We start from the raw sequence: 9,008 nt of genomic DNA, 5'->3' as shown, positions 1-9,008 counted from the left end.
GAAGGGCCATCGGGGGGGGGGAGCGGGGGGTGTTTCATTGTGAGAACCCCACTGGCTTCATTTAGCCAATGTTTACAGATGTATCCTGGGCCGCAGGAGAGCAGTTCAGCATCATGTCAAAACTACGATCGGTTTTCAGAATTGGCACCGCTGTGACGGAGGAACAGAGAGTCACTCGGAGGTTAAGAAAACGATCCGTTTCCAAATGGATGAAGGCTAACCCAAAAGACTGATGCTTAATGTGTATAATGCTGCGAATAAACAAACCTCGGCGAGTGTCCCCTTCTGCACAGCAGCCTTGCGCTTCTTTGAGTCCTCCAGCATTGCCAAAATGTCTCATGTATCCCTAAGAAAATAAAGAATTCAATAAATTAGTCGCTGTGTTGACCACAACCGAAGCCCTAAAAGCGAGCATGTGTGTCTCCGCCGAGCTGGTGGGCGACTTACGAGCAGAAAACATTTCAACATGGCACTCCATTTTACCAACTGATGGCAGGAACAGAATGTCTGCTATCATTTATGTATTCACTGTTGATTCTGTGAATGTAAGGGCCGAGAGCAAACGTTACGTTGTGCAGTGGCTCTGTGTACTAACCGAGTGGGATACTGACGATCATTTGCTTTGATATCAGAGTTTGCTAATCACTCGAGGTGATGGGACTCAGAATTATTACACTCCATCTGGAGTTCAACAACAGCAGATTTCGCATGCTAGTATTACTATCTTTACGGAGCAGTATGGATCGTTGTGAATGTGTGCGTGTGTGTTTGTGTGTCTCGGTGTGTGTGTGTGTTCCTTGTGGAATAATGTACCCCCTGAGGTGCTCTATCTCAGACAATACCTATCCATATCCCTTTTCTGGCGCATGTAGAGGCCCAGATGGTTTAGTATTCACTTCTCTGCCAAGCAGATGGATCTGCAATGTACTTCAATGGTCTCAATTATATATGCACAAAACTACCGAGAAGGAAACCAGAAGCAGAGAAGTTTAGGACCATGATTTCTCATATTGGCCACCCACCAAGCCTGGAGACCTCAGTAATGTCAACGTGTTCGAATGTTATGTGTAATTAATAGAAAAATGTACATCCCACAAGTGCTGCTTTTCTTCATTGAAACAACACAAAAAAACATTTGCCACAGTAGCTGCCAACAGATACATTTTGTAAATTTTGAAGAATGAGTATTTTTTTTAATAACCAAGGAATATGGCTAGTTCTGATAAAACCACGAAAAAAAAAGAAAGAAAGAAAATCAACAACCCATCTAAGTGTTACTGAGGAAAAAAAGAAGGTGAAATTCCCAACCTAGCTGAAAAGCTGTTAACTCACCAACACAAAAATGCTCTGTGTGGTACTTCACAGCCATTACACTGCAGCATGTACCACATTTTGGACTCACTCTTGCCTTGTGGACATAATAGAGCGTATCCATGTTGCTGTTATGTTTGGTTCTCAGTATCTTCAAGTGCAAACACTGGCCAAACTGATGTAAACACTTTCTGTTTTAATAGAGACTGGTCAGGCCCAGTCTAATTGGCCTCTGTTGATGGACAAACCCCAAACGGAGAAACCTGAGAGACATGAAGAGGATTTTCTTCACTCTTGATTCAGACGCTGCGACTGCCTAATTCCTGAGGCTAATTTTCAGTCAGATTGATTCATAATACTAATAATATTTAAAATAAATTTAACTGATTCAGCTATTTAAAATAGATTTTAATGCTATATGTCACTTGACCCTTACACTGCAGTTTTATTTCGATAAGGACATGATGAGAGCACAGTGAGATTTTTTTAACACTTAAATTGTATATTGTATTTAAAATGTATTGTATTGAATTGTATTTTAAAGTATATATTGTGTGCAGTTCCTTAGTGGTTGTAACATTTAAATAAGCTTAGTAATTAAACCTTGTCAGGTTAAAATCACAGGCATAATTCTCCAACATCTACAGCGAGACAAATAAGTGTTAGCATTGCTACTTCTTGTTACACTTGTGTAGACATGTCAAGGCTTGTTTTCTTCATGCATTGACATTTTTAAGTAAAAACCTGTCAAATGGAACTTCAGTATTTTTGGTTAAACAAATTCTCAGATGGGCGTCACTTAGACAACACAGTTTTCTGCTAAAGCCAGCTGCATTCTACATTTTGTTACGAATAAATACAGTCTATAGAGTTGTCTCAGCTGTCATATATACATTCTTTCAAGTGCTGGAGTTCAGCAAATTCCAAAAGCAGCTTTGGTTCTGGCTGCAATTGCAAACAGTTGACGGGTCAGTGGACTCTCTGCACTATCCTCTTGAAGGCAGGCATCAAACACGGTGTAATTAAATGGCTGTAATTACCACTATGCCATTTCAAATGTCCAGCGTTCCTGCATTATAATCAAAAAGCAACAAATACCCAAAGCCACATGGAGAGGTCAGTGCTCATTTACTAAAAAGGGAAGAACTTCATCTCAAATGACAAATGAAATGCTGTCTAGACTTTGAATAGTTATTCTTGTTATTGCTCGGCAAGATGGCATGGGAACAAAAAAATAATTGGTTTTAAGTCTGCAAGTTTCAGCTGATCAACTTGATGACAAAAAATCTAACTATAAATCTACAATCAACCTCTATATTGTCAAATTCTGCATTCTTAAATTACCCTAGCTCTCAGTGGTAGCCTACCTGTCATTGAGCCTGAGTATTAAATAATTATATAAATAATTATAAAATTATTCAAAATTGTAATCTTATTTATTTATTCATTTATTTGTTTGTTTGTTTAGGCAACACTCCAGTGATGATGAAAGGAATGAGTAAATATCGCGTTCTCTAATTTTTGTATCGTTAATTCCTTTACCTGTAACACCGTGTCTACTGCGACGCGGTGTAGACACGGTATACGAGTTCGGGGTCTAATAATTAGGCCTATTAAATTATTAAATATTGTAATCGAATTAACTGCATGATATGCTAATTAACCATATTTATCTCAATTAAATATAGGCCTATTTCAATTAAAAACACGCATAGGAAAATTATCAAATTAATCTTGCGTGTGCGCGCTATTTTTTTTATCGTTAGCTCTAAGTCTAATAATTGTTATGAATATATAATTTAAAAAAAATAAAAATATTAATATATATAATATATAATAAAAAAATAATAAAAAAAACACCCAAAGGAAGATGATGAAATCAATGAGGAAATCTGGCGTGTGTTCGTTTTTCTTCTTTTCTAATCATTAGTTCGTCTACCTGTTTGGCTTCGCTGTTGCAGTTCGGCGTCTCTTGAGCATGCGTCGTGAAATGAAGAGCCGCGTTTTGAAATGGCGTGTCAATTGTCAAGTTTAAAGCACCTCAATTTGTGAAAACACGTCTCCAGACTACTACTTTAGGTACAATTTCGCTTTTTAACGAACGGAATATCCCGTACTGTGTGAACAGCAAAATCAATTTGTACTTCCAGCTTCAGAAGGTAGGAAAATTTACTTCCTCGTTAGGGAATTTACATACGGGTCATTGGAAATGATTAGGCCTAAATATGTCGTTTTTTAAAAAAAAAACAATATTTACAAAAACATTTTAATTTACTTATTTTTACATATTTAACACATAATTTTTAATCGTAATATATTAAAATGTTTTTTTTTAAAGCCAGCCCTGCTTTCCATGACATAGCCTAATACGCTGCTTCTAATAAAACAAACTTCAAAAAGAAGATAATGCCCAAATACCAAGTTCAAAGTTAGTGCCAACTATGCTTTCCACTGTGTAGCCTCCCACAATATCTAAATATGGCTGCATAATTAGAAACCATTGTGTAAAATAAATAAATATTACATTTTAAAACTAGACATTACAAGTTCGAGCATCAAGACATTTTTTTCCAACTGTGAGCATAAGCTTTGAATCCAAAAGCAAGCTGAGCTTCAGACATTCGTATAGGCTGCATAGTTTGCCTTTACGTCTGCACCCTTTTCACAAGTGCTTTCTGAATGAGCTCCTGTGTCTGATTCCAGCTATGACTTCCTCGTCAAGCGTCTGCTTCAGCACACACATCAGCACCCTGCTGTACCATTGTGGCCTGTATTCTCATTTCCACACTAGGCATTCCATCTACATTTGGGCCATTACAATGGTGGCCCAGCATGTTTTCTCCCCAATTCAGCTTAGCCTCTTCAGACTCTTCCATTCCTGTCCCTACATATTTTCTTTGAAATGACATATCATGTCTAGTTATTTAGAAGTATTTTAAGGAATCATATACCCAGGGATCTGATGTAGGTTCATGAATAATACTTTTCGAAGATGTTTTAGGTCATTTTAGGTCATAGGCCAACATAATTTGCAGGATGACGTAAAGCTTTATGGAAAGTTTTTTAGCACACATCTAAGTTTTCTTAAAGTCACCTGAACAGACCATTACACATAGACATCTTAGACATCATAGCTTGAATGGAGCTTCAGGTATTCATATTCTAAGATAGAGTTGCTGCCATACATGCAGTTCAATGGCAGCCATGGAGTGGGACTCTGTGGGACTTAGCAGCAGGAACAACACACCAGGCCCTCAGATAATGGACTCGCTGAATGTCTACCATCTGGTGTTTGTTTAATACACAAGGTCAAACGGCCAGCGATCCTTTTCTACTCTACTGCATTCACTTCTTAGATTGGGGAAATCATTGATTTTACCCCACTGCCGGATGATCTTTGTGTGTTGGAGCTCAGTATGACAATGACAACAACCTTATTGCTTAAAACAGCACTCCGTAGGACTGAAACAACCTGAATTCAGCTTGGTAAGTGAATGCTCAGTGGTGTGTCTTTGCTTTGATTGAGGCCCCCAGACACAAATTCACCTCATGTCTTCATACATTCAGGAAGGCTTGAATTATTGGACTTTCATTTGCTTTGATATCCCTTGCTTATCCGGGGTGGTTGGGTGCTTTACGGCTCGGCGGTTACTCTCATGTTGAAATTCATCCTTTATATTACCCTTACCAGGCATTCCGTATATTGTTTTATTACGAATCTCTAGGTAAATCTACGCAGTCGTTGCCTTTCCATGACATCTTATAGGGCCTTGTGGTTTTGAAAGAGTGAATGGAGGCTCATTGCCTCTTTCAGTTTTATTCATGAGGTGCTCGGTTGCATCATGTACCCAGGCGCGTTTGGCGGTGTCCTCATCGGTGGAAGTTACACATGCTAATGATCTCTTAAGTGCTAGACTGGAGAGTAAACCATGACTAACTGCAGAGCTGAGAGAGAACGGGACACATGCACTGTCTCACTTGGCAACAAGGCAGGCTTTCCTCTCAAATGTGAGGCAACTAAATACACTTAATTGAGAGTGAGTGGACATAGAGAACAAGGGTGAGGAATACAAGCTGTAACTTGGATTTACTTGATTACGAAAACAAATTTAAGGACCGTACTCTTTACAGTTGTTAATGAGAGATTTAATTTCATGCTAATGAGCTGGAAATATATTGTTACAACCGGAAGTAAACAGAAATAGAAACTTCTTTCACCATCGATTAAATTAATCCTACTACTACAAAGAGCATCATTATGTGGAGGCTTAGTCAAATCTGAGAGGGTGGGAAAATTGTGTCTTTTTTCTTCATGCAACCACAGAAGAAACTTGCTTTATCGAAAGATGATATGAAGATGATTAATGCATTGGCACCTCACATGAGGAGCCAGTCTGTAATGCCCTAAGCCTCCTCATAGCACAGGCCTCCTCAGGAGGGAAACAATGCAGCTCATTAGGATGGGCAGGGCTTCTCAGAAGCGCACAATGCTTACAACCTCCACAAGCAGGAAACAACTTTGAGCCCGGTCCCAGGAGGTCAGTAGCAAAAGTGGCAAAATCATTTAAATCTCCTTAATGAACTGTTAATAGGTCAGGTGCCTATTTGTGCTAGTCTGAGCCCGCCTCCCCCTTAGTTCCTGTGTCAGTCTGCTGGATCTTCAGCCAGTCAGGAAGTGGGGGGAACAGGTCAGGAGGTTGCACTTAAAACCCGTTCCCATGGAAATAAATGCTTGTATATTCACACTGTGTTTCTAAAAGTGTAGCTGAGAAAATTACAGCGTTACACATATATTTATCTCTTATGCAACAAATGTGAATTGATAGCTGTAAGCACCCTGATGATATATGAAATCCAGTGCATGATTTGTGTCCATATGTTAGGCAGAGGTATAGAGTATATCACAGATCATGGCTGTGTGTTTAGTAATTTTCTTGTTGTGGTCGTACTTTACTTTTGTTACTAATAGCAGGTCAAATCCTCAGTAGCGGAGTGAAATAGCACTTTGAATTGGATAAGTGTTTTCGCTGCAAGACCAACTCGATCATTTACTCGACATAGAGGCCACTGTGATACTGATATTTTTTGCAAGAAAAGTTTCAAGTCTTTAGCCAGCATTATCTTATATGGGTTTTAATTACAGTATTGTGTGAAATTCAAATGAAGCCTTCGGGGGATTTCATTATTTAATCAAGCAAGTTCTGTCTAGAATCTTTGGACTGTTTTCCTCTTATAAGCTTTTTCACATTCACTAGCATTAAGCTAATGAAACTCTTACTGCTGTATTTTGTGTCCTGGGATCTAGCACATATTTCCCAAATGCGCTGATTTCATAAATATAGTTTACCACTTGTGCATAAGGTTGATTGACATTCGTGTTTTATCAGTTCCTCCTGTTTTTTTTTTTCCTGTTCCCTTTTTGTTTTGTTTTTTGTTTGTTTTTTTTTGCCTAGATAAATGTAAAGCAATGTAAATGGATATAGACATAGTACACTCACTGTTTAGTAAGTGTCTTTTTCATTGATCAAAACACATCAGTGGAGATTTATCCATGTATATTTTTAACAATTGATGTTCAAAATTCTAATGGGCAAACAAAAATTAAGATATCAGCTGAAGAGGTTTTCAAGCTCTGGTTCAATTAATTATTCAAAGATTTTAACATTTTTACAATACACCAGAAGAAACCATTAACCCTTTTTAAAGTATTTTTTAATTTCAATTTGCACTGCAGAAACATTGATGAATTTGATGAGGGCTGGGGATTTAATGTTGTCCCACTGGGAGGAATTATTTGATTCTAAAAAGACACATCATAATGGAAAATGTGGAATGAAGGAGATTGCAATAGATTGCTGTAATTCAGACTCTTTGGCAACGTCTTAAATCATTGCTAGCTCCAATCCCAACCATAAAAGAAACGCTTGACTACAGTGAGAACCACTGTACCACTTTTCACCACAGGTAGCAATATAATGCAGCCAGTGATTAATTTTAATTAAACACATTTTGGAAAATGATATTGAATGCTTGAACCCCTGGTGCTTTAATTACTTTATTGCCTCTCAGCTCTAACTCTGAAATGCTTTGGCTGGATGACATACTGGAATATATCCTAAAAAAAAAAACTCACAGCTGGCATGCAGAGAGCTTCTTCTGATTTCTGTAGTGCATTTGCTATAAGGGTGATACAATCCAAGTATGCTGAAAATTAATACCACTAAGAATGCTAATTTGCTCACAGCCTAAGAGCTGTTTTATATTAGCTGTGAAATTAAAGAGAACATCTAACCCATACTGTTGACATACAGCTGCTGTTATTCAGTTTATTGTCAAATAATTGCAAACAGTGACGTAAGCAGGTTTTTTGACCTCAGAAGGTCCCTAACTTTGTCATACCTCTGTTCCCATTAGACTTCGCAGACAGCTAGAGAAAGTGAAACATCCTCAAGACACTTGGGTTAAGGCTCACCTTAAGTGCGGTTAAGGAGGGACAGAGAGGCCAGAGCCTTGAGTTTGGTCCTCATGAGCTGTAATGACCTGACAAAAGTCAGGATTATTGGATGTGCAGAGAGACAAATAGCGTGTACAAAGCGTTTGGCCTTAAGCCTCTTGAAGATCCTCAGCCCAAACAAGACAATTCCAACAAGACCTTTACCCATCCTTTGTCTATGGGCAGAGAAGTTGAAACAGTTCAATGGGAGGATTACCCCCACTTGAGCTGTTCTGAGAGAGATGAATTGATAAGTTCCTGTTGGGGTTAAACCAGGTGAGAGCAGCTATGCAGATGCTTTTTGTAAGCAGTTCTGGGATGGTCAAAGAGGAAGTAGTTTCACCACGGGGGAGCTGTTTGTAGTCTTTAACTCAGATGTGTGTCATGTAACGACAGTTAAAGACGTCTTCTTTAGAATCAATTGGCAAAACTGAATTTGTGCATTGTCCTAATTTTTTCTTAAAATCAAAATTGATTTTGCATCATGATTTTACTTTGATTAAAATATTTTTTAGAAAAGAATAAAATTTTATTCCATTTAATAATATCCACAAAGATATGTAGCTAGTGGCATACATTATCTGGAAGCCCGCGTGTCTTGTAGTCAAAACAGCATTTTACTATTGCGCACTGATACACTAGTGTGTATCAAAAGAGAGTTCCGTAAACTAAGCCGTGCTGGTCTGAAAAGGCCAGGGGCAGCAGCTGATAAGTTCTTCATACTTGGCTAGAGCTGGAGAGGCAGTGAAGCGTTAGACAGGGAAGGCAATACATCAAACCTGCTCCATGGCTACCGTTAAGAAAGAAGTATAAATAGACAGGTTCTCGTGGTGCCTCTTAAAGTCTTGCAGCCCAATTAGACCAGCTTGCTCTTAATACCTTAGATGCCATTTACTTTTTTAAATTCAGAAATCCAAGGTTTGAGCTCCAGACAGTGACATTGTTTTATGTTTGCATTGGTCCAATTATATTTTGCTATGGTCAAAACAATATAAAAATGTAAATACTCAGGTTCCTCTTCAGGAACGAGACGCTGCGTCGAAAACGCTAGGGGAACGCCCTTCAGCGTGACGGGCTCTGAACCTCGTGTGTAATCAGACCAATAGATGGGCGAGACGTCACGGCGGGTGACGTAATGACCAGGAGGCTATAAAAGCACGTGCGGTGAGACCAGCGTCAGCTTTTTGTCATTCAGCAAGCGCTC

General features: G+C 38.7%; 1 long non-coding RNA gene across 1 annotated transcript; it reads right to left on the bottom strand.

Moving 5' to 3' along the window:
* Positions 1–27: 27 nt before the first annotated feature.
* Positions 28–3,489, bottom strand: LOC107694770 (uncharacterized). Its single transcript, XR_001634917.1, has 3 exons — positions 3,251–3,489; positions 268–346; positions 28–150 (listed from the first exon to the last, which is right to left on the bottom strand). It is a non-coding gene; the product is annotated as an uncharacterized LOC107694770 (long non-coding RNA).
* Positions 3,490–9,008: the final 5,519 nt, after the last annotated feature.

Source organism: Sinocyclocheilus anshuiensis, unplaced genomic scaffold (assembly GCF_001515605.1).
Source record: "Sinocyclocheilus anshuiensis isolate Anshui unplaced genomic scaffold, SAMN03320099.WGS_v1.1 scaffold942, whole genome shotgun sequence".
Classification (NCBI taxonomy): domain Eukaryota; kingdom Metazoa; phylum Chordata; class Actinopteri; order Cypriniformes; family Cyprinidae; genus Sinocyclocheilus; species Sinocyclocheilus anshuiensis.
Note: the sequence above shows the minus strand (reverse complement) of the source record. Positions and strands in the feature narration are given on the sequence as shown.